Raw genomic sequence first — 26174 nt, 5'->3', positions numbered from 1 at the left:
TCCTCATGACATCCACCTGGGCTCCTGTCCCAGCTCCATCCCATGTCCCACCCTGGGGCAGGACGACTGGCCAGGATACCTTCTGAGAGCTTGGATTCTGAAGCAGGCCCTTTTGCAGTGCGTCCCAGGGAGGGCGGAGAGGGTACCTCCGGGTTGGAGGCACCCTCTGAACACCCCTTCTACAGACCTCTCCAGAGCTCTCGCCAGTGGGCTCGGTCTCAGACTTCAGGCTCTGCCCTAAGCGGCCCACGGCCCTGGGACACTGAGCCCCACGCTTGTACTGGTCCCCTGGGCAGAGCTTCCACAAAGATCCCATTTTTAGCTCATTCCTCCCCTGCTTGCTGCCTGACGTTGAAGCTCCCGGCTGTGCTTGAGCGTCTGGACCATTTCCCTGGGGCTTTAGGGCTCTTCTGTCCCGACTGACTCCCTCCCCACCCAGGCTCAGGCCTCTGCCTCCAGAGCTCCCCGCCACCCCATCACCAGATCTGGCTCACATTCTGTCTGGTGAGGAGCTCAGTTTGACTTTCCCCCCAGAAGACACAGGACAAGTCTGCTGCCCTGAATTCTCAACGTGAACTAACTTTCCCTTGTCAGGATGAATTCATTACAAGCTACAGGGAAGACTTTAGACAATAAGGATCCCTTTTCATTATACTCTTAATTAATTTGGAGACTTTGAGCAGCATTATTGCGCTATCATTGCCACGCAACAACTGCACAGATTGGAAGCGTACAATTTGATCGAAGTTGACATTTTTATGATGAAACCATCACCACAATCCACTTGGAGAACCTGCCCATCACCACCAAGGTTTCTTCGCAGTCCCTAGTCATCCCTCCCTTGCATCTTTGCTTGGCCCTCTCCCATCCCGAGGCAGCCACAAATCTCCTTTCTGTCACTAAGGTGACTTTGCAGTTTCTAGAACTTTCAGTAAATGCAACACATAGCATGTGCTCGTTTTTACCCTGCATCATTCACCTGCCTCGTTATTTTGGGGCTCGTCTATGTTCTTGCGAGTGTGGGTGGCTCTTTCCTCTGCGTCGCTGAGGAGCGTCCCATCGCCTGGATGCATCACTCTTCTTTTTCATCCCTTCACTTGCGGATGAACACTGGGTTGCTTCTACCTTTTGGCCACGCATATAACCCGCTGTGGGCATGTGTGTCCACGTCTGCACATGGATAGTGCCATTTCTTCTTTCTTGGGTCAATGCCTAGGAGTGGAATGGCCAAATCATACGACAGACGTGTGTTTAGCTTTTAAGGAAACTATCAAGCTGGGACAGTTGGGGACCATGGGAATCAGCCCCAGGTGAAAAACAGTGTGTATCTGGGGCGCTTTCTGTTGATTGTTACAGTCAAACCACATGTCTTAAGGAGCAGAGCCGGGATGTGCCCAGACAGGGTCCCATATTCAGAACCCTGGCTCTGAAAAGCCCCAGTGGTCGGCCAGTATGACCCGTCGGGACCATCTGATTCTGACCAATCAGAACAAGCCCTTCCAACCGATCAAGACAAGCATCCCCACCCCTTCTTTCATTAGCACATTGGACCTGAGCGGAAGCAGAGGGAGCTTCTGTGCATAAGGAGGGCCACCCCTCCCTCCTCCGTGCTCTCTGCAGGTGCTGTGTCTCCTCAGCTGGAGCAGAACCCCCCTTCAGGCCTTGTCTGTGCCTTTGACTTTTGGCCCAGCCTCATTTCTGTGGTCGTGGGGCCCAAGAGCCTGGCTCAGGTAACAAAAGTGTTTTCCAAAGGGTTTGAGCCGTGTCTGTTCCCACCAGCAGTGTATTAGAGTTCCAGCCGCTCCGGGTTCGCACATGTTTCTGGCTCAGTACACATTGGTGGCATTTCGAAAGGCGGATGCTCAGGAAATTCCAAAGGGATTCGAAATTTCTCCAGGCTCCTGAAATGTCTGGGACTGGAGGTATGTGCGCTGTTCCAGCTCTTACAGCCAACTTCTCAGGCCTGGCCAGGCTCTTGGCTGTTGGGGTGAGGTCCTCTCTGCAGCCCAGCACTCTCCATGGGGGGGTCTCTGCTTGGCTCCCGGGCCAAATGAAGCTTTGTGGAGCGGGCCAGGAGATTTGAGGGCGTGAGAGGCACAGGGGGAGCCACAGTCTCTGCGTCAGATGGCACGGATTTCTCCCACTTGCCCAATTGGCTGTATCCAGAGCTGAGACCGGCATGTGCCAGCCTGCCATCCAAGCGTGGTAAGGGGAGGGCAGCTCAGTCTCTTGGACTAGAAAGAAGCAATGTTTGGGTTTCCATGGTGTTTTTCTAACACTTAAAATGATGGTATTTTAACTTCTTAGTATATCCTACTTTCGAAAGACCCATGACAACTGGATCATGAAAAAGCTAAGGATTTGGAGGGGGAATAAGGGGGCTTCACCCTTGGAACACTAATGACGGATGGCACGTGGCTACTCAAACATTTCTTGAGAATCTGTGAGAACCTGCAGGTGCTGTGCTAAATGCTCCAGAGAAGCAAAGCCACACGGACAACAGACAGACAGAGAGGGACATGCGTGCAGACCTTGGACAGGCCCATGAATGGATTAAGGGGTTGAGGATTTCAAAAGAATGAAAGGCTTGTCAGATTTCCCAGATCTGGGGAGAGGCTAGAGAGCTTTTTTTGGGCGGCGGGGGCGGGGGGGCGGTTATAGAATTGCCAAGCTGAAGAGTTATAGGATTTGTAGGGTTTCTCTGTAGGGGAAGTAGGAACGCCTGAGTTGGGGCAGAGTGGAGGGAATTATAAGTTGAGGGGAAAGTGCGAGCAATTTCCTGGAGGTAGAGAAGTGAGCAGCCACCTAATTTACTGGGAAGTAAGTTCCAGAAGGGATGTTGCCAAGGTTCTGTAATACCCAGGAGAGAGGTTTGTGTCTCTGAAGGCAGCAAGCAGCATGAATAACCGGTGAGGAGGGACCACTGGGCCAGAGCTGCACTTGAGGAGCCCTGCCCGCCTGGCGGGGAAGAGGGGAGGAGGGAGGCACTTCAGAGGCTCCAGGTGGAGACAGGTGGAGATGCCGAGAGTCTGCAGCAGGTGGCCCTCGTGGTGGGGATGTAAGAGGAGTGCGCTGACAGGAAACCCGGATGGGGACTGGGGGCCTTGGAAGGGGATTGCATTTAGCGGCAGAGAGTGAGGGGCCTTGAGGTTGCCTGCAGGGTGACATGGGGCCAGCGGGGTGTTCACTGTAACGGGCAACATAGTGAAGAGGCAGGAGGGTGCTTGGGATGGGGAGGAGTAATGTACCTCCCATCCTGAGCTGACTGCAGGTGCCAGTGTGCCTCTGGCCCCCTAAAGCCCTTCACAGGTGGGCACTGGGCCCTGGAATGCTGTACAGCTTTGACAGCTGAGGGCACATCGCTCTTGTCATTGTACTCAGATCAGAAATGAAGATAGGGAAGGATAAAATCTTTAAGAGACTCCCTCGAGGACACATGTCTTTGGATGTTTTAGATGACACAGTGGTCTGTGGATGACAAATCTCATACGTGTTGACTCAGAGAACGAGAAGATGAGTAGTAGCATGTAGTAACGGCCACCGTACTAGCTGAGGTGACACCAGCCGTGCAACAGATCTCAGACTTAGCACAATGTGTGAGCCCTCACGTAAGTGGCAGCTGACCCTGCTCGGTGGGTGAGGTCTAACCACGCAGGGACCTAGGCCAACTCCTGCTCTGCCATCTTCCACCTGTTTCCACAAAGAGCAAATCCTAACAGCTTCGGTGTATCCCCTCTGTCGCCCTTCTACAGAAGCCGTAGGAAGCTCCTTTGGCTGATACTGGATGGACACCCAGAACCCTCGTCTACAGCTCCTCAAGCCCATCAAATAAAATCGCTCTCATCTTCCCAAGTTTGAGTTCCCTTCTTTTCCTTTATTGCATGCATACAAGCGCACAGTTCTGAAATAATGGATATTCTTGTGACGTCACAATAATTTTTCTTTTTCTTTTTTTTTTTTAAAGATTTATTTATTTATTCATGAGAGACAGAGAGAGAGAGAGAGGCAGAGACACAGGCAGAGGGAGAAGCAGACTCCGTGCAGGGAGCCTGACATGGGACTCGATCCTGGGCCCCAGGATCACGCTCTAGGCTGAAGGTGGTGCTAAACCACTGAGCCTCCTGGGCTCACAATAATTTTTCAAGACAAATAGAAAACTATGTTATTAAATTAAAAACATTAATGATGGCAGGATAGTCCCCTTCATTTTTGCATCACGTACCCAGCTCCTTATCATAAAAGGACTCATTCCCACATGAATGTATCAAGCTGAATCCATACCTACAGCAGTTTTGTTCTTTACAATTTCCTCTAGAGGGATTTTGCTCAGTCGAAAGAAGTGAACCATTGTGTGGTTCTCAATCAGTCATGCCATGTTGACCTCCAAAAACATCCCCAGCACCTTGAACATTTTTTACAAACAATATAGGAGTGTGCTTGTTTCAGCACAGCCATGCCAGCAGTGGGTGTGTGGATTTTCCATTATTTTATTGATAAAACACACCTTTTTTTAAAAAAAATCATTTATTTGAGAGAGAGAGAGAATAAGAGAGAGCACGAGGGAGAAGGAGAAGCAGACTCCCCGCTGAATAGGGAGCCCGATGCAGGACTCGATCCCAGGATCCCGAGTTTATGACCTGAGCTAAAGGCAGATGCTTAACCGACTGAGCCACCGGGCATCCCTGATAAAACATATCCTAAGTGCCACCTCAGTTTTTTTAAGAGCATAATAAATACAACCTCATTTTAGAATAATTATAAAATGCAGATATGCAAGGAGAACAAAATAAAAGCTTTTCATTTGTAATTTTATCTCCTAGAGACAGCCCATGATACAGTCTTTCAAGAATTATTCCTATGCCCCTATAGAGGATATAACAGATCGTACTTATCTGAATGACTCTGCAAGGATTTGCCCTGGATACCAGACTTCATTTCATGAATAAGCATTTGTCTTCAAAACAGCAAAAACTGTTTTTCTTGTAATTCCATATTTCAAGACATTCAACTTAACAGTTTCAGCTCTTGTTTTAAAACCTGAATTATTCAGCTTTCTACCTAAGCCTTTTTTGCAGACTCTGTTAGTACTTTCCTGTGCATAAGCTGCTGTGTTGAGACTCCTGCGTGAACCTACTTTGGATGCACCTGGACACGGGGCCCCCCAGAACAATCACGTCATTTCCCCAGCTCCCATCAGCAGGACCTGCATGGAGACAAGGCACGCCACGTGTCTTTCTTTAACCGTTTCCAATCTAATAGGTGGGAAATACCATTTTTTAGGTTTAAATTTCTCTCTTGAATGACAAAAGTAAATATTTTCAGTTCTTAGTTCCTGTGTTTTTTCATGAAAATCTATTATTTTATGAGTAAATTTTCTGTGCCCTCTTTTAAAAACTGAGAAGATTCCTATCACATGAAGGATTCCAATTACTCGTTGTATATCCTGCAGTTATTCCAATAAGTTGTTTTATTTTTAACATATGAATACTTATCATTTTAGGTCTGAAAAAAAGCCAATGAGCCTCTTCTTTGTGCATTCTGATTTTGGAATTATGCTTAGAGAGGCCAAGCTCAACTCCAGGGTTTTGCTCGTTTGTCTGTTGTATTGCTAACGTTTTCTTCTAGCTATTTAAGATTTTTTTCATTATTTTATGGTTTCATTTAAAAAGAATCTTTCTGTGTGACTATCATAAATAAATAAAAATAAAAATAAATAAAAATAAAAAGAATCTTTCTATCTCCAGTCCTGCTGATATCTATTTAGCTTATCAGTGGAGATAAGGATCTAAACAGTTAACCAGTGACCTCATCACTACGTTGGATAATTCATCCTTTCTGCAATTCTTTGAAATGCCATCTAGGTAAGAGGAGAAATTAGCACTTTGTTACACGGGTATCTGATAACTATCTTCAGATATCGTGCTGTCCGTGATGTGGGGGATGCGCCAGCCATTCCAGGCGGCCAGAGAGCAGAGGCGGGAGGGGTGGGTGGAAGGAGAAGAGTGGCTCACCTGCCACTATGCAGCAAGGAATTGCTTGGGATCCCAGTGGTCACCTTGGCAAGAGTCACCCCCCTTCCAGAACTGACCTAGGCAGGTCCCCTGGCCATGTGGGGATGACAGTGCTATCAACACGTTCTGATTTCCCTTCTAGTCCTGATTCTATGGATTTGGGGCAAACCCAGGCCTCAGAACATCCCCTTTCGATAACTTGGCATGGGATACAGAGAAACCCAGGGCTGATGATGGCTTCAATGAATCAGAATAAGCGGACCTTGGTGACAGGCTCCCCCAGGAGCAGGGACTTCACCACCCTGGTGGTCTGTGCATCCGGTTCACCATGGGCGTGGCTGACCCAACTTGGGCCAGTGTGAGAATGTGGCACAGACCAATGGTAGGCATGCACTCTGTGTCGTGGTAAGGGACTGCGGTGTCTGGGAAACTATTTGCTCTGTTTATTTTGGGCTAGAAACATTGCATCTTATTTGTATGTAGTTGTTTAGCGACAGAGAAAGATTAGAAAGTCTAAATTTAACACATGCTAAATATATCATTATTCCAATGAAAACTATGACAGTTATTTTCCCACCTGGTAGAGAGTGTAGGAAGTCATGCCCCCAGGATCCCACAGGCAAAAGAACAACACAGAGTTTCCTCTTTGGGGTTATTTCTGGGACCCCGGCATTTGCTACATTAACGCAATCTGGTCAAATTATCCCATCTATTTAAAGGGCATGGCACTTGATCCCAAAAGTTCAAAAGATGAGGCAAAATGTCCTTAGTTGGTGTTCTCAGCAAAAACCAAGTGGGTCTGGCCAATATTTCTCTGAGAAAGGAAAGCAGCCCCAGCCCAGGGCTGTCCTTATGTCCCCTTGTAAGGGCATGGCTCATGGGCCTCCGTCCGGGGGAGAGTGAGATCACAGGGTGCTCCAGCCTTCCAATGGCCTGTGCCCTGTTGAGCTATGTCTGTGTCCAGAATGAAAGCAGGAGAACAACAGCCTGGAATGCTATGGTGAGTCTTGCTACTCAGCACAGCTTAATTCACGCAGTTCACATTGGCCGGGGGTCCGTGGCCACATGTAAGGGCAGGAAGGGGGTGCAGGAGACAGGGACCCACCCTAGGGGTCTGTCCTAACATTGTGTCCCTTGTTGCATTGTCATCCATCAAGACAAATATTCCTTATGATCCGTCTCCGGATGTGGCCCCAGAACATCCCAGTTAAGAACACGGGCTGGGGAGGGTGAGTCTGAATCCTGGCTCCAGCACTCACTCCCCGGGTGTGCGGCTTGGGCAGGCAGCGTAGCCTCTCTGGGCCTCCACCTCCAATGCCCTCATCTGTGAAACGGGATACTAGCACGGGTCTCAGAGTTGGAGGGAGAAAGCGACTCATTTCTCTCTCACCCACACTCCCAGGCATGTGTGTGCGTGTGCGCGTGCGCGTGTGCATCTGTTAGTGTTTTTTCTCAGTTACATACCAGGTGCTGGACGAGGAGAGAAGGCCTTGACCCTGCTCCCGGGAACCTGGCATGTGTTTGGTCCTTAACCAGAGCACTTCCATCTAGAAGGGATAAGATATGCTACCTGCCCAGGGAGGGGAAGCAGACTCGCCTTTATTTATCGCCTTCCAGACTTCCTGAGATAGATTCCCAGTGACTCCAGAAATCAGGCTTCAATTTGTATAACAGAAAGAAAGAAAGAAAGAAAGAAAGAAAGAAAGAAAGAAAGAAAGAAAGAAAGAAAGAGAGAGAAAGGCGTGTGTCAGACACACAAGAGCCTGCCTCAGTGGCCCGTAGCCGGCTGCCCTGTTCAGCGTGTGGTTCCAGACAGTTTGTCCTGGCCTCAGCTCTGTTGTTGCAGACACGTTCCCATTTGGATCCAATTCCCGTTCCATCTCTGCCTCCTTATCCCATTTGGCGCTCTCTGAACTTGGGTGTGTGGGTCCACTCCTGACCCCCTCGTGACCACATAAACCCAGTAAAATGTGAATTTCAGGCCCTTACACTACGAAGTTACTGGGATTGGCCACAATTCAGTTTTAGCTGGCATGCTCCATTTTTATTTGCTCGATCTGGTAGCTCCTTTCTTGTGTTGGGCTAATTTGGAGAATACACTAGCCCTAGCCAAGCTCCAGGACAAAGCCCCTAGCTACTGAGTGGCGAGGGCTGGGTGTCCCCCCGCCTGGGCCCCACGGCCCCTTTGTTCCATTCCTCTGTCCAGAGAAAGGCCTGACCTGGCCTGTGTAGGCCGGCCTCCCCCTACCTGGTGGCAGGGAGAACAGCTTCGTTTCTACTGAACGCTGACTGTTCCCCGGGGTGTTCAACTTCCAACTCAGCATAAAATCAGCCGTGGCTCTTGTCCAGGTAGCTGACACATTTTTTTTTATTACAAATGTGTGAGGTTTCAGGCCAACAGATGAGCTTGAGGTGTCTGCACGCCCCACAATTCCCAATGTCCTCCTTAAGAGCTGAGGCTTTCCGGATTTTTCTTTTTCAAATATAGGCCAGGTTTTCATCTCACAGACAGCAGTTCTGCACAAGATGCAGGATATCCCTGCAGCGCCGTGCGAGGTAGGAATCCAGCCCACAGAAGAGGAAAACCAACCTGTGGAGCCGCTTGACCCCCAGAACCTGCGAAGTCCAACAAAAGTAGAGAGAATAGGCGAGAAAAAGCATTGGCTCGGGGAGAGGCCTTCTCTTTGGGACCACAAATTAGTCACAGAGCAATGAGGGGACTGGAGGCCGAGCAGACGCTGCGGCTGCACATCCACCCCCGGGGCCGAGGTGCCGGTTAGCAGGAGGGAGCCCAAGAGACGTCGTGAGTAACACAAGTCACAAATGGGGGGCGGACGCTTCAGCTCAGCGACACCTGTTCTGACGGGCTCAGAATTAGCCTGGCGAGAGGGCTTCATGGATGCACGTTTCACCGGCATAATTTCATAATTTATGTTTGGACTCGTGGAGGAAATGCAGACCTGAGGCCAGACAGGCAAGCAGGCAAGATGGGGGGAGGACTGGGTATATCAGAGTCACATTAATTTTCTTGATATCCGCAGAGGATATGCTCACACACCCCACCACCATGGGACTAATAACAAGTGGATTTATTCCTGCTGGAGGCAAGAAAAGTAGATTTGAGGAGGTTTGTGTTTGTTCGGAGGTGATAGCTTTGGACTGATGCTGTCTTAGCACGTGGTTCCCAAGGATCGTTTAAAAAACGGAGGAAGGGAGGAGGCAAGGTCCTATCGATTAAGATAAATTAGGTCTTCATCCTTCAGGTTAATATTTCAGTTTTTGTAGGAAAAACCAAAGCTAGAAAAAGCACTTTTGTGCTTAGAGGTAGACCTGCCTGTTGGGCCAGGGGGTGGTTGAGCTGGAGTAGTGGGGCAGGCCATGCTGCCTTCACCCTGAAGGGACTGTCCTACAGAATGTCACAGGCACAGGCCCTGCCTTCTAGGGCAGTAGAGTCTACCTCGGTACTGCCCCCGGGACTTCGGAGTGTTCTAAGGCCTGTGTAAATTCATCAAGAGCCCATCAAAAGGCCAAGGCACCGATGGCGGTAGAGAGGGACGGAATTTTCCTGGTGCTCGTTGCACTGTGACCTACCACAGAAACCCAAGGCTTAAAGGAGGCAGGTCTCCAAGGGACATCACCTCCATCTCACCGAGCTCTGTGACCTCAGGCAGGGGGTGCACCAAAGGGGGATTCCCACAGGGGGTTGGGGCAGCTGAGAGCATCAGCCTCCCCTTCTACTCCTTAATCAAGAGTCAGGAACAGTCCTTCTCTGAAATAGGAAACTAGATTCAGAAATAGTTCTCAGTTCATCAGAGCCACACTGTTTTTGTCTCATACCTTCAGAGCCACATGGCCCTGGAGCCATTGGCGAGACAGTGCAGGCCAGTGGGTGATGCTGGATGCAATCCCAGCATTGTACTCAGCGCAGAGGGATCCCCATCTCAACCATCTGAAAGTGGGGCTATAACTCCTTCCTCTTGGGTTTGCTTCAGGCTTGAACAAGATCATCTGCACCAAATGCCCAGCCCTGTATGCATTTGGCAAATGTACAACAGAACCCAAAGAGACAAAGCTCACTCCCTGTGGACGGGTGAGGTGGGCAGAAAGCATGTGGACCATAGGCCTAATGCCTGCGGGTTGGATGATTGCAGTTGGGAAAGAAGCAGAGGACGGGTGAGGGAGAAGCAGTCTTAGGACATGGGAGCGCCATCTTGGTAGCAACAGCACCCCTGAGGGCTGGTCTCCTTCCAAAGGCTGGGCCTTTACAATGGCTATTTCCTGGGCCTGGGATGCTCTTGACTCAGCTCTCTGCTGACAACCTTTGCTTTTCAGAGAACAACTCCAAGTCACCTGTGCAGGGACTCCCATGGGTAATTCAGTCAGCTGTCTACTGGGCCGCCTGCTCCCTGTCCCTGCTTGGCTGTGTCTAAAGCCATATCCAGGATTTAATTGATCAGGTCTGGTAAAATGACTGACATGGAGACAAGTGCCTTGAGAGAGAAGTGTTTTACTCACAGTTGCAAGACAAGGGGCCAAAGAGGGAAGTGACGGGGTTGCCCCAGAAGAACAGGGAGTGGGCGGAAAGCAGGCGACAGAACTTGGATGTGGTTTTTGTGGGAAGGAACGGGGGAGGGAGGGCACACAAGCTGAGTGGTTTAGGGTTGGATCTTTTGAATAATTTCAGCAGGCTCCGGGCTATAGGGGTGATTTGGGGCGGCAGGAGGGTTGGCTTGGTGTGACAGTTGGACAAAGGAGGTGATGGCGGGTCTGGACTAAGGACTGGTTGATTTGCACAGGGAAGGTGTGCTCCCAGGGGAGTCCTATATTGCCTCTAGGAATTAGCTAATCCTGAGAGAGGCATTCTGTTCCGGGGTCTGCAAAGCCTCAAGATGTTAAAATTCCATTAAATAGAGAAGATACAAAGCGTGTTGAATAGAGGGTGCAAGCATGGGCTCCTGTGCCCTCTGTCTTTTGCTGAGGAGCACCGGTGGGAGGAGCATTACAGGAGGCAGAGGGAGAGAGCACAATAGGGGTATTCACTCACCCGTCCTGTCCCCTCCCTGGCAGGCTGTCCCCTGCCTGAAGTCACGCTGCTTCATCCAGGGAGGCCTCCTCTGCAGGACTTTCCCCTTGTCGTCTGTTCACCACCCCACCCTTCCTTCCCCTGAGCTACTGCATCATTCCTTGTGAGCCTCATAAACCCTTCCCAAACCTGCGGGGGGACAAATATTTTTAAGACTCTCTTTCAGCTATCGTGCTTGGAGTGTGCCCTCTGTTTCCTGTTGGGATGCTTGCTAACACCGGAACCGCACCCACAAGCAACCCTCTGGCCCTCATACTAGATTCTGGGATTGGGTTGCTTATATATTCAGTGACCACAGGAGTAGCCTCCCTGCTGGCAGCATGATTAATGCACGGCACGTGGAGGGCTCACGACGATCATATTATCATCATATTATCATCAGTGGTAGCCTGGGATGAAGTGCAGGTGGAAGGCGAGCATTAGGAGATCAAGTGGCTGTGGCACTTAGTCACTATGGCAACAATAATGATTATAAAGATTGTGGAGTGATCTGGCTTCGTCTTACCACCCAGGGAGCATGGGAGAAAAAAAGAAATTAGCGCCATGAATATGCAATTATGAACGTGTGTGCAGAGCCAGCCTTCCAGAATGCTCTTCTGCGGTTTCAGGGTGGACATGAGGGAGGTCCTAGTCTAGGCGCCAGTTCTATAGACGGGCTGCGAGGTGAAGTACCAATTAGAGGCTCAACCAACGGGGTATAGCTAATGTAAGGGCGATGGGAAAGGGAGTCATGGGTGTGGAACGTGGACATTTGGCAGGTCTCTACATTTTCCCTGAACCTTCCTCGTCAATCTGAATAGTTCTTCTGTTTAAAAAAAAGCTGTTTAATCATAGCGGCCTCATTATCCTAGCTGGGGTGTGCCACCTGTTTCCTGTTGCCTCGTGGGACTTGGCCTGCCACACCTTTCCTCCTCCCCACGTGGCTGAAGCCAAGTCCTTCCTTCTCCCAGCATCTCCGCAGCACCCCGCTCTGTTACTTGATTCGTTAGTGTGCTCAGGCTGCCACGGCAGGATACCACAGGCGGGGCAGCTTAAAACAACAGAAATTAATTTTTTCCCCGGTTCTGGAGGCTGGAAGGCCAGGGTCACGGTGCCGACAGGGTCGGTTTCTGGGGAGGCCCCGTCCTGGCTTGCAGACCCTCCAAAGCCTTCCAGAGGCTCTTGACATATTGGTCCAGCGTTGCTGGGTGTGGGCAGCCACGGTTCTGATCGTGGGGTGACCCGGTGAAAATAAGTTGGGCAATCAGTATGGCAGCAACGTGAGGACGGACGGGGTAGGGGGGATTATATGGGGTGGTCGAGTCCCTCGGGAGGTGGCTAAGCTAATCCAAATGGGCAGAGTTGAGTATCTGGACTTACAGTTGCTGTAGGGCAGGTGAGAAAGGGGGTGCCCAGGAGAGACAGCAGGGAAGAAGAAGGAAGCTTCCCTGGAAGGAGCGAGAGAGGAGGGCGGCAATGAGCAAGAGCTACAGACAACTCAGCCAATGGGCCTGACTGCCTGAGGACGGCAGCGCGGCGGGTGGACACGGAGCCGTAGGGAAGGGTGTGCAGTAGGCACCACCTGTGCCCGGCTCTGCCCTCCTGGGGGTCCCGCCCCCGATCCCAGCAGTGGTGAAGAGCCTCGCGAAGACTTTGGTGGCCTTGCACTGACAGCAGCTCACCTTGAGAGCCAGCCGCTCATCTCCTACTTCTCATGGGGGAAACCTGGCTGGCATTCCTGCATGGGCACCTCTGAAGTTCAGGGGGGCTGGCATCTCGTGAACCGACCCTGAGCCACAAGGAGGTGGGCACTGGTGGGTCGTGCGTCTCCATTTCATCCCGTGGTGGCCGATTCTAAGATGCTCTCTGCACCGTGTCCCTAGGGGGTGGGCCAGGCCACTCCCCCTCTGTACTCACGGGCCAGAGTACAGCAGGGCCACGGCGTTGGCTTTTCCTCCCTCCCCCTCTGCTCTTCAGAGCCACGCTCCTCCGCCTGGTTGACTCCCCAGCATACTCTACTGTTCACAACCCTCCTCTGACGCTATAGTTTTGCAGGTGAAGGTGTAACACCAAGGCAGGTCCCTCCCGTGAGAGGTCACGCGGCCGGCCCGGGACATGGGCGCCTGTGCGGGGGCTGGGCAGGTGGTGGCTGCGTGCAGTGGGGAATGTGGGCGAGAGGCCACAGCCAGAACCGAGAGCCGCTCCGGCAACAGGTGCGTTTCCTAATGGAGAGCGTAAAGGGGGGCAGGGGACAGAATGCCAGACACGAGGTCAGGGAGGTGACAATGACTCACCTCTACCTGCGTTTACTGCGCATCCACTGAGACCAGGTGGTGCCATGAAACAGGTGCACAGCGGCGACCACGATGTGGCTTCTGACCTCCTGGCGCTTATGGGCTGGGGCAGGAGGCAGACACGAGCAGGTGCCAGCCCCAGTGACAAGTGCCGCTCATCCAAGCCCACGAGGGACAGAAGGGAGTGTGGTGCCCACAGTCCCCAGAGACAAAAGTCTCCTCCCTACTACCCCCTTGGACGCCACACGTGACCTTCTCCGTGTGTTTGTGCGCTGCCTTCTGCTCCTTGCTTCCTTTCACTGGTGCTCGCCCACCTCGCCAGGCACACGAGAAGCCCCGAGTCCCCGGCCGGGCTTGGCCGTGTCGCGCTGCCCCGATTCTCCCTCTGCTCCCGCACCAGCCGGAGGGTCTCCTGTATGGAAGCTTAGGCGACTTGGTATGTTTTATTGATAAACGGAGTGGACAAAGGGAAGAGGAAATGGGGGAAGGGATGTGCAGAGAGGAGGTACTTGGAGATGGAGGGAGGAACACCAGGCCCGGAGGGCGGCAGGCATGCGGCTGGGGAGGGTCAGGACCCAGGGGCCAGCGGCGGTAACGTCAGGTGCTTCAGGTGGCCGAGGGGACGGAGGAAGGCCCAGGGATTCAGGAGACAGGAGATCACGCGGGCCCACGGAGACGGAGACGGCAACAGAGTGAGGGCTCCATCTGGGATTTCAGGGGGCTCACAGCATGCCAGGGGGGCACCGCCCTCAGAGCCCGTTTCTGGACCTCCAGCTACGTGGACCTGCCTCTTGGACACCTGAGCATTTTGCAGGAGCTTCAGAGTCCGCACGGTCAAGATGACACAGACTCACCTCCTCTGGGAACCTCCCGTGGGGCCTCCTGCTCCGTAGAGCGACTGGTTCTTTGCCTTATGCGGCACCCCCCACACTACCTGACCACCTACTTGCCAGGGACCTGTCTCCCCTACCCAGCCGTGAGCATCCCCAGAGCAAGAGCTTTGTTCCTGCCACTATGTGCTCCCACACCCAGCACTCTGCCCCGTACGCAGTCCAGATGCTCGAAAAAATGATGGTTGCAGGGGGCCTGGGTGGCTCAGCGGTTGAGCACCTGCCTTTGGCTCAGGTCGGGACCCCGGGGTCCTGGGATCGAGTCCCACATCGGGCTCCCTGCATGGAGCCTGCTTCTCCCTCTGTCTGTGTCTCTGCCTCTCTCTGTGTGTCTCATGAATGAATAAATAAAATCTTAAAAAAAAAAATGAGGGGAATCCCTGGGTGGTTCAGCGGTTTAGCACCTGCCTTCAGCCCAGGGTGTGATCCTGGAGTCCCAGGATCGAGTCCTACATCAGACTCCCTGCATGGAGCCTGCGTCTCCCTCTGCCTGTGTCTCTGCCTCTCTTTCTCTCTCTTTCTGTGTCTCTCATGAATAAATAAATAAATAAATAAATAAATAAATAAATAAATAAATAAATAAAATCTTAAAAAAAAACCAACAAAAAACCAAAATGATGGGCGCATGAATATAAGAACACGAGGCTTTGCAGTGAGTGGGCAAAGAGAGACAGGATGTTCCCTGGAGAGGTGGGCTAGACCAGCTTGGGGGGGGGGGGTTGGCGAGCGTGACCCTGTGCAGAGTGGCAAGGACACGCGGTCCGCGGAGAGGCAGTGGCGCAGCCGCCGGGGCCCGCCGCTCCCCAGCATCCGGCAATTGGCAGGTGGCCTCGATGACCTTCGACTCTAACTGGAAGTCGGGTGCAGCCGGCGCTGAGTAGTAAGCGTGAATCCTTTTTACCCTTCAAGCATTGCGGGTCAGCTCTGCTCAAAAATCCTCACCCGTGGAATACAATGCATCTGCTAAATGTGTCCTAAACAAATCTAAATGAGGGGCGCTCGTGGGAGTGTGCGTGTGTCTGGGGTAGATGCGAATGGCCCGGAAATCAGAACAGGAAAGGTCGGCTCCGGGGAGGTCCGGCAGTCTCCGCGGTGACATCTCAAATGACCCTGGCGTCAGGGAAGATCCACTTAAGCCCAGCACGGCGGGCCTGCCAAGGGCGCTGGGAGGGGGTCGACGGGAGCCAAGGGCGCAGGACAAGCAACCCGGGCACGGCCCAGGGAGGGAGCCGCAGCCCGAGAAGCCCAAGCCCCCTGACCTTTTTCCATTCTTTTCCATGGGAATCTGGGTTTGTTTGGGAATTTGCTTCCTCGTCTCTCTTAGCTCAGGCCTGCCTGCCACGCAGATGCAGACGAGGCGCGTCTCCACGATGCTCTGTTTGGAAGGGGCCTGGCAGTTCCAGCTGGCGGCGACCCCAGGATCTCGTGGCATCTGCTCCTGTCAAGTCCACTGCTGCGTTTGTCATGCGTGGGGCCCACAGTTGGGCCTCCCTGCCGGTCGACTGCACCGTGAGGAGCAGAGCGCTGAGCGCTTACGCTCCGGGAGGCACTCTTTACTCACCTGTGCTATTTTATTTAATATTCATAATGCAGTGGTCATGGTGTTGTCAACGTGACTTTTTAGATGGGGAAACAGGTCGGATAGTTAAGCTACTTGCCCAAAGTCCCCCAGGCTTGTACATGGCAGAGGCAGGGTCAAAGGCAAAGCCTCTACTGTGGGAACCTGGGTGGCTCAGTGGTTGAGCATCTGTCTTTGGCTCAGGGTGTGATCCTAGGGTCCTGGGATCGAGTTCCTCATCAGGCTCCCCGCATGGAGCCTGCTTCTCCCTCTGCCTGTGTCTCTGCCTCTCTCTCTGCGTCTCACGTGAATAAATAAAATCTCAAAAAAAAAAAAAAAAGCCTCTGCTGTATCCAGGGCAGGTGTCACTCTTCTTTATTTATTTATTATTTATTATTTATTTATTATTTAAGATAAATAATTTATAAGAATACTCCTATTCTTTCAAAAAGTAGCAGGTGGCTCCTCAGAGGGGCGGCGGCCTCTCATTCAGGCTTTCCCAGGACTTTGGGTATTTCTGATGTGGTCCAGAAAATTGGGGCAACATGCTTACGAGATAACACAATGACTTGATTCTATCCACATCACTATTAAAGGTATTTTAAAATGTCAGAAGGATAATTTGAGATGTACAGGTCACGGGTTGACTGGGCAGCCAGTGGATTTTTTTTTCTTTCAAGGAAGTGATGGGTTTAAGAACTCTTTAATAGTCAGCGATGATAGTTAAGCCCGTGGTTGATGGATATGATCAAAGCATTTATTTCTAGAGTGTGCTATTGAAAGGAAACACCATCTGTGTCAATGCAACCAGCTGCCTCACCTGTGGGTTCCTGAAAGGCGTGGGTGGACTGGCTCCCCACTCACTTCCTCAGCTTCCCCCCTCCTCCTCCCTCCATCCCTGTGCTTTGTCGATGCAGAATTTTTTGGGGGGAGGCGGGCAGGGGGCCTCATTTGCCTCACGGCCTTCATTGGATACCACTGTGCTTCTCCGCCTGTCTTCTGTCTGCTTGGAATGGTCTCGCTCTGGGCCTCTCCAACTCCTATTCACCCTTCAAAACTCAGCATGGGCATCTTTCCCAGGAAGATTCCCTGAAACCTGAGCTAACGGTGCACCTCGGTGCTCCTCGCACCAGGCACAGGGCCGTGTCCTCCTGTGCCGTTCATATGAGTTTCCAACTGCTGCTCTAACAAATTACTAGCAGGTCAGTGGTACAGCACAAGTTTGTGATCCTGCAGTTCTGGAAGCCAGAGATCCAAAATGAGTCTCCCGTGGGCTAAAACCAATGCAACCAGGATCGCATCCCTTTCTGGAGGCTCTAGGAGAGAATCGACACCCCTCGGCTTCCAAGCATGTCCTCAGACTCTGACCTTCCTGCCTCCCTCCTTGGAGGACTCCTGTGGGCATATTGGCTTCAGCTGCATAATCCAGGACAATCTCCTCAACCCCAGGCCCTTAAGTTCATCGCCTTTGCTCTCAGCCATGTAGGGTGACATAGTCACAGGTGGGGAGACTGAGACATGGACATCTTTGGGAGGAGGCATTCTACAACGTCCTACGAATCTGGATCTCCTTGTCCTTGTGCAGAGCGTTTTCCAGAACGCAAGCTCCTTGGGGCAGAGTCCCTGTCCTGCTCATCTCACATTTCTGTCCTCTCCCACTGGATCTGGCACCTTGAATCGTGGGGGCTTCCTAAACGTGAGTTCCCATGTCTCCCCACCCCCTGAATCACATCCTGCCATGCCTGCTGAAGTACGAACTCTTAACAGTTCATCCTGCCCCGGGATCATGTACTCTTGAACCAGGAGCTCCTGGAGACCAGACCCTTTCAGCTCAGAGGAAGAAGAGAGAGGCTGTGAGACTGCAATTCTCAGGCACATTCCAGCCACCCACGAGCAGAGCCGTGCAGGGACCGGGCTAGCCTCCTCTCCTGAGAAGAACCGACCGACAATGCTATTTTCTAGTATTTATGCTGTCGCCCCGTTACCTGATGGTCCATGCAATAGACAGACCAAAACATACCAGGATAAAGCAGAGCGTGGGGCTCTGAGGACAGATCCAGGATGTCCATACAAACCTGCTCTTGCTGGAAGCGCCCTCCCCTAAACTGGTATCTGCTGTTGGATCCTTCATGGCTCTGGCCTCTGTACTACTCCAGCGTGTGCCTTGTATCCTACCTGCCTCACTTTTCTGCCCCCGCATGTGCAGGGTGAGCATGGCTGTATCGTCTCCTTGCACTCTGTTCCTCTCTGCTGTGCTCCCTTTGGTCCACCTCTGGGCTTGGGCCAGCCAGCCTGAACCCCATCAAAGGCAGGCTTTAAAAAAAATGCTCCAAGAAAGCGAGAGTTTAGACATAGCTATGGACACTGCTTAAGGGAGGAGAGTGCAAATGCTTAGGAGACAGTCTGTGCTGGTGTATGGGCAGCCCAATTTGCCAAGAACCTTTTCCCTAAAGCACAGCCAGCAGCTCAGGTGCATTCCCTCTCCTCGAGGGTCTGCTCCAGTGATGTCTCCCACCTGGAGATGCAGAGCCCACCTCTCCAGCACAGGCCGTATGCAGAGCATGAGCACGCCAAGTCTCCCAAGGTCCTCCTGCCAGGCTACCGGGGGCATTGGTGTGTGCCTCCCTCTCCCCTCTGGCCTTCTTCAGATACACTGGGCACTTCTACAGACCTCGAATTGCAACTTCTCTGAGCTGCTCTGTGCTGCTCTGAGACTTGGACCAGCGTTCACCCCGTCTGAGCCCGTTCAGCAGCACTAGAGTCAGACTTTAAAGGGCTCTAAAGGCAGATCCAACCCCAGTTGCAATTGGCTGCACCACTCTGCTTGTTGGCTCCGAACAAGCACTGCTCAGCCTCCCAATATGGGGTCTACATCAACGGTCAACACGCTTTCCTTGTTAAGGACCAGAGAGCAAAGATTTTTGGTCATCAGGTCTTGATAGCAACTACTCAGCTTGGCCACTGCAATGCAAAAGCAGCCATAGACAGTATATAAAACAGAGAGTGTGGCCACATTCCCAAAAAACATTATTTACCAAAACAGGCAACCTCCAGATTTGGCCTACGGTCTGCTGACCCCTGCTGTAATTTGTAAAATGAGGATCATGAAAGTATTTATTACACAGGAATGTTGAGAAAATGTGCAATGTCCATAGGGCTCTTAGCACAGGACCTGGCAGGCACTAAGTGCTGATGAATGCCTATGATTAGCTCTGTGCTTCTGGAAGAGTGGTGTGGGCTTCAGGGCTGGCGTCGGCATTATTCTTCTGTAGATCTTGGGACTCTCCTCTGACTTCTCTGGGCTGCACGTCTCTGACATTCAATGGTTACATGGATTAGTGTTGATCTTCACTGAAGTCGGACTCATTCACGTGAGCACATGATTCCTTAACACTCCCCATACATGACCCTGGTGCATGAAGAGGTTGGAGGAAGAGGGTAGGTCCTGTGATCTCTACGTCTGAGCATTTCTAGACTCTGCCCTCACAGTCCCGCATCTTCTCATCTCATTCCCTTTCTCCTCCTGTTGACCCGGGCTGCCTCCTGTCTGACCCACTTTACTCTCTGCTTCTGCAAATACCGGATGATCTTTCCACAGTGCAAAGCCTAATCATGATCTCCCCTCTGTCTCAGGTACTCAGTGGCTTCTGCGAACTTCCACAGTTTTGTTTAGCTCATAAGGCCTTTACTGGAGGCAAAATGCACTGGAAGGGTGTATACCAGGCCACCAACTGACTGTCTGGGGTGGGGGGGGGGTGTGATGCAGGCGAAGACAAAGGAGGGGAGGTTACATTTCTTACTTCCTATGGATCTGTATTTCCTGAGTTTGTAAATCATGCTGTATTAGCTTCCAATGGCTCTGTACCAATTGCCCTGAAACTGAATTGCTTAACACACTTATTATCTTGCAGTTTCTGTGCATCAGGAATCCCAGAGCGACTGTGCAGGGATGTTGTTGCTTGAGTTTGTCATCAAGATGTTGGCTGGGGACGCAGTCATCTGAAGACTCAAACGGGGCTAGATGACTCACTTCCAAGCTTACTCACATGGCTAGTGGCTCAGCTCCTTTGCACGTAGGCCTTTCCACAGTTTGCTTATCTATCTTCATGACATGGCAGCTGGCTTCTCCCAGAGTGGATGACCTGAGAAAGCTGCATTGTCTTTTATGACCAAGCCTTGGAGATCACACATTGTCACCTCTGTCATATTCTATTCCATAGAAGGACGTCACAAAGCCCTGCCCATGTTGAAGGGACAGAGAGCTAAGCTCTACCTCTTAAAGGAAGGTGTGTCAAAGAATTCACAGATATACTTTAAAGCCACCACACATGCATGCATTAATTTTTCAACATGCATATCTATATATGACAGCTCATGGGCTGAGAAGCTAGACAGACCTGCTTTAGATCCCAAGTTCCCCCTTGTACTCATTATAGGACCTTAAACAAGACTATCATCTTTCTGAACTTCACATTTTATCTATAAAAAGAGAATGAGGATACCCAATTCCTAGCAATGTCCGAGAGATTAAATGGAATGATGCGTGGGCTAGATGCTTACTAAAATGCGTCTCACTGTTATTGTGCAGGGCAGACAGGGTCCCCGCCAGGCTCTCCTCCCTCCCACTCCCGGGGCACCTTGGATTCCAGCCTCCCTGAATGGCTCATTGTCCTGCCTGCCCTGTGCGTCCCCAGACCTGGGCTCTACACACACAGTGCTTCTTCCGCCTGCAGGGCCTGCCACTTTTATAATCATTCTTACTGCTGTTAATCAAGATCACTACTCTGTATACTCTTGTAGAAGACTTTAAACACCAAAAGAACTTATATTTTCAATAGCGCAAGCACAGAAAACCAAAACAGATGAGAGGAAACATCCTGTTGTCAGTGCCCTGCAGAGATAGTTTTCAATGGAGAAATGTTGGCACCAGACCCACGTGCCAGCTCCGGACGAGGGGCTTCCCAGCTCTGAGATGCTGAGCCGCCGCTGACGCTCCCTTAGTTCCTCATCTGGAAAGGGATTGTTTTGAGGATCGGATCTATGAATTCATGGCAAATCTGCAAAAGATGCTGTGTCTTGTTTTCTGTCTCTGAGGCCAACCAAGTATAAAGGTGCGTAAGGAAATCCTCCCGGTAAAACCTGCTGGCTCCTGAGCCACAGGGGAAAGAAAGAGAAAAGGGTACTGATGCTTATAAATGCAAGTCTACCGAGCTCCTTTTATAACAAAGAACAGAGGGGCTGGGAGGCCTCGATTCTGACACCAGCTCCGGTGTGGGGTTTTCCAATGCCACCAAGCAATTCTGTGACACCAGCTGGGTGTCCTGCAATTCAGCGCAGCTCTGACACTGTCTACCTGGAGACAGCATCAGATCCCTCAGCTAAGTGCTCAATCCCACAAGACTGCCCCTTCTAGCCCACTTCAGAAGCCAGTAGCTGAGCCCCGGTTGTCACCTGTGTTTCAGACCAACTGGCTATAGGTCAGGGGTTCCCAGGACCCCTCCTCAGGTTCAATGAATTGGCTAGAATGGCTCACAGAACTCAGAGAAAATTTTAGTTAGTAGATCACTGGTTTATTATAGGAGGATGGACTCTGGAATAGCCAGACAGAGGGGATACATAGAACAAAGCATGGGGAAGGGATGTGGAGTGCCCATGCTCTCTGGGTGCACCACTTCCCCCACGCCTCCATGAGTTCACCAACCTGGAAGCTCTCTGAACCCCGTCCTTCCAGGTTTTGTGGAGATTTCATTACATAAGCATGACTGATTCTATAACTGGTCATTGGCTATTGAACTCAATCCCAAAGCCTCTCCCCTCCCATCCCTAGGTGATCTAGGTGCTTTCCAAAAGTCATCTCATTAACATGACAAAAGACACCTTCATCACCTTATTCACTTGGGAAATTCCATGGATTTTAGGAGCTCTGAGCTCAGATTCAGGATGAAGACCAAATATATATATATATATATTACTTATCATGAATCACAATGTCACAGAGATTTATCTTTAAGGTGTCCAACAGAGAAACAAATATGAGAACCCTCACTTTCAACACACCCTATCTCACAGCCTTATAATTTCAATATGATTTAAACATTTCCATTAAGCCTTTCCCACCCAGACTAACAGTATAGGGTCAGGCATTAGGGACTTTTAATTTGGATAGTTTCTTTTATTTGGTTATAACATAGGATTTCTTTTTTTTTTTTTTTAAGATTTTATTTATTTATTCATAGACACACAGAGAGAGGCAGAGACATAGACAGAGGGAGAAGAAGGCTCCATGCAGGGAGCCCAATGTGGGACTCGATCCCAGGTCTCCAGGATCACACCCCAGGCTGCAAGCTGCGCCAAACCGCTGCGCCACCAGGGCTGCCCCTAACATAGGATTTCTATTATAGTTTCAACGCATGGTTCATTGTAAGGAATACATATTTTTGCCTTAAGACTCTTGCACACATACATATTTGTATGTATATACATACTTGGTAATTTTCTTACTAATTCCTGCCTTCTCACAGTTTCTAGTGGTGACCATCTACCAGTAGTTGTACCACAAGGGAGCATCTCTTTCAGAAAACTTCCTCTAGGTGCCTCTGTCCTGGTAGAGCACCCCACCTGTTTATATAAATAAGCAGGGACTCACATGGCCACAGGGCCTGTGGATAAGCACAGAGGTTGGTGGGCTTCTGCCTCTGGAGGTTGCCCCCTTCCTCATGGGGAGGATGATGAAGGTCATCTGAGCATCAGCAACACTGCCATTACAATGTGGTGTGCCCTTGACTGTGACCGTAGGACCTATAAACCAAGGGATTAGTGTGCTCTGCATGGGATCTTAGCCGTGTGTCTTACCCAATTTATTCTTATTTCTTTAGAGATTGGTCAGAGCCAAGGGAAATCCAATCATTGCACCATTACACAGCTGCCATTACAGCCAAAGTCCTGCATGATGAACACTCTTCATCCCCAAGCCAATCAAATGGGACAGGCCTGAATGCCACTTGGAGCCTATGTGCGGAGGCCCTTTGTGGGTGGATGAAGATGTGGAGGCTGCTTCAGGAAGATTGGAGGGCTGGTGTTTTGCCAGCTGCCAGAATATTAAAACGACTTTCCCTTTTCATTAAAGCACCAACCCTTAAGATTCAGTGCTCTTCCCTGTGGCACCCCTCAACCAGGATCCTAATCGGGAGCACAGATCCCTCTGGGGATCTTAGTTAGGGGCAATGACTCAAGTACACACAGCCCTGAGATGTAGAAGTGTGGCTGGATGATAAGTCCCTCCCTCGCTGGACCCGGGCAATCTGGCTGGGACCTTCTGAAAACATGGCAAGGGGGTGTATAGAGGGATACATCCCCTTCCACACCCAAGTAAGCTTCAAGCCAAGGCAAGAGTGAGACAATCTGCACGTATTGGATACTCTCAGTTCTTGCTGCATAGCATCATACCCCACAAAAAGCCTCACAGCCCCTTACTCTGTATTAACCTTTAGTTTTGTTGAAAACACTTATCATAACTGGCTGGACAAAGCCAGGACAGCAGAAAATGTACTCGATTGTCAGCTCCAACCTAATGTGAGAGCACATTTATGCTCAGTAAGAAAGAGTTCTGGGATCAATTAGAAATGATTTTCATGAGCAAAGGAGGAGGTGGTGGTGACCAGTTTGCTCTGTTTCCCAACCCTAGTCTGAATTCTTGAGGCCAATGTATATCCCACAGTTATGAGCTACAGTATCTCTCTTCTGACCATCCTAAGATAATAATAGAGGCTGCATATTCTCTTGATGTCTCCAGAATGTATTTGATGTTCTTTAGAGTGGCTCTGGAGAAACCTTCTGGCTGTGGGCATCTGGTCACACCACGTCTCTGACTCCAAGAAAGTGTGTCAGCATGGTATGCACAGGTGGACGGATAAGTGGTACTCAGATTAGGTATTAAACCCGAGAAGCAAGTCCATATAAAACATTTAACGGATAAGTGGTGCTCAGGTTAGGTATTAAACCTGAGAAACAAGTCCATATAAAAAGAGAGCTCTTTCTAGGAGTTTTGAACATAAGGCCAAATTTCCGACCACACAGTAAACAGAAATGAAGCTAGAATGTGAGTCCCAGTGTAGGACACAGACAGGGAGCAGAGCAGGAACATGGCAGGAGTACTCAGTCCAAGAGTCTGTAAAAGAAGAGAGCAGAGTCCCAGGGGCTACACTCAGAGAAACGTCAATGTGAGTGGGTTTTGAAGACCTTTCTCAACTGTCACGTCAGCTGTCATGTCATAGATTCTTAGGGTTTGAAAGAAGCTCTCAGGTGACCGAGCTCCCTCCCTGTCCAATACATTCTTCCTCACCTCCAATCTCAGGAGCTGGTGTAGACTGACAGCCAGGACACAGCTGAGGGATGTTCAACTACCCTTTTCAGGCACAGCCAGTTATTCTCTATCCCTGCTCTTCTTCATTCAGCCTTCGGTCCGTTAGCCAGACAGTGATTCCAACATCTGCAGGCTGCTTTGGAGGATGATGCCATCAGCGGTCCAGGGCCCCTCTCTGGGAGATCTCCGAGGCCTGGCGCCCCATCCATCCTCAGGTTGGATCCACTCAAGCATTGGTTCACCAAAAATTGTCCCAGGGGTATTGTGGGTTGGCAAGGACTGTGTCCAAATATTCAGAACCCCAAGTTTCCAATCCACAAAGAGCTTCCTGTAGTCACGCATTCTTTGGAGCATTATTAAAGCCAGCAGACTATTTCCATTTTTTTTTTTTCAGACTCATGCTGAAACAAATCATCATCTGATGTGGTAGCGATGGCGGCCCCGGAATAGCAGTATTTTCTGAGTTATCGCAGGGAGTGGGGAAGGGAATCCCAGAGCCTCAGGTACTAACTAAGCACATGGCATGGCTGTGAGCTGCAGTGCAAGTATGAACAGCTAACACCCTCCTGCCCGGCAGAAGGCAAGTCGACAGTTGGTACCTCTCAGCATCTGGCAACTCTGAGCCAGGTTTATCTCAGTTTCTGCTTCCCTGGGTGCCTGTTTCCTGGCCTCTGGGCCCTGTCTCTCATTTCCTGTTTGGTTCTTTATGTCTGTGAAGCTGGTGGCTGGACTCTGCTACATGGAGGAGACTGTGGACACCTTAATAGTGACAATCACCGTATCCTTCCAGTTCCCAGGCTCCTCAGACCTGCCCCAGGATCTTGGGCATCATATATGATGCCTTGGCCTGATCTCATGACTGTTTCCTCCTGTATCCTTGGGTTTTGCAGAAAGGAATCTGCACTTGGGCAGGAATCTGCCTGCATTTGAGAAGTTCCTTGAGGAACTGGTGGGATTATCTCACCTTGAAAAACAGGTAAATGACAATAAAAGGAAGCAACCGTGCAGCACTATGTGTCTGGAGAAGCCTCATTGCTGAACAACTGAAGAGGTTTGTGATACCCTTTCTGGTTTAATCCAGAACTGTCTCACTCTTTTGCATTATGGTTGTTGTATTTTAGCCATTAAAAAAAATATCAATTTTAAGAGGATTTTTGTCTTTTTTTAAATAAGAGGATGAACTAGCTTCAGTTCTAGAAATTATTAAAATTTGGTTTACATAATTATCACATATATATATCACATATTTTTATATAAAAGTCTTTTTTTTACTTAATTGCCTCATTGTAATGACATTAGTATCTTTTCCCACCTTTCTTTAGCCTGACTTGAACCGTTATGAAATCATTCTCTCATTTAATAACTCCAGCATATACTAAGAAAAAGACCATTGGATACCAGAAATACAGGTTACTTTCTTTTCTAAGATCCCCTTTATGTAGAGCAATTTATTAAAGTCAAGAGTTCTTAGTGGGGACAAAAAAAAAAAAAAAGAAAAAAGGTAAAATGAGGGTCATGCTAAATATGTTCAAAGTTTGAGGTTGAGCTGTTTTGTTTCTAAATTTAGTGTTAGCAATAACTTGCTACTGGCCAAGAGGACTTGGCCCCACCCCAAAGTTTAAGTTCCAGCATCAATCAGAGGTTGTTCCTTTAACAAATAAAGCAATGAAGTCCCTTAAAAGTTTCCCCAGGCAATCCTGAGGAGAGGGTCTGCTGTAGTAGTCAAGGAGGAGGCCCCACCATGGTGCACAAACATGGACCCAGAGGGGTTCCAGAAAGAGACAGGGTCCCAGTCATAGGCAGAGTGTCACATGGGACACATTATGCCCCTGCTCTTCACATGAGCCCTGAGGCCGTGCTTAGCTCCTCTTTGATCTCTCCTTGGACTAAAACTTGGCAGACGCCCAGGGCCTTGGTCAAACCATGACTGAGATGTGCCCTGAGCCCTGCATCTGGTCCAGCCACATTCATCATAGAAGAAGATGACGGATGGGCAG

At 50.3% G+C, this 26174-nt stretch overlaps 2 long non-coding RNA genes across 3 annotated transcripts; both read left to right on the top strand.

The window, feature by feature from the left end:
- The first annotated feature begins 1977 nt into the window (after positions 1–1977).
- Positions 1978–3852, top strand: LOC121496650. The gene is made up of 2 exons (XR_005989296.1): positions 1978–2205; positions 3753–3852. It is a non-coding gene; the product is annotated as an uncharacterized LOC121496650 (long non-coding RNA).
- Positions 3853–6887: 3035 nt separating this feature from the next.
- Positions 6888–25275, top strand: LOC121496653. 2 transcript variants are annotated; one of them, XR_005989298.1, is made up of 3 exons: positions 6888–7011; positions 22691–24392; positions 24572–25275. It is a non-coding gene; the product is annotated as an uncharacterized LOC121496653 (long non-coding RNA). The 2 variants fall into 2 exon arrangements; XR_005989297.1 differs by lacking the exons at positions 22691–24392; positions 24572–25275 and adding exons at positions 13129–13803; positions 14085–14446 and having other exon boundaries at positions 6930–7011.
- The last annotated feature ends 899 nt before the right edge of the window (positions 25276–26174 follow it).

Source organism: Vulpes lagopus, chromosome 8 (assembly GCF_018345385.1).
Source record: "Vulpes lagopus strain Blue_001 chromosome 8, ASM1834538v1, whole genome shotgun sequence".
Taxonomy (NCBI): Eukaryota; Metazoa; Chordata; class Mammalia; order Carnivora; family Canidae; genus Vulpes; species Vulpes lagopus.
The sequence above is the reverse complement of the archived record's forward strand: the minus strand, read 5'-3'. Positions and strand labels throughout refer to the sequence as shown.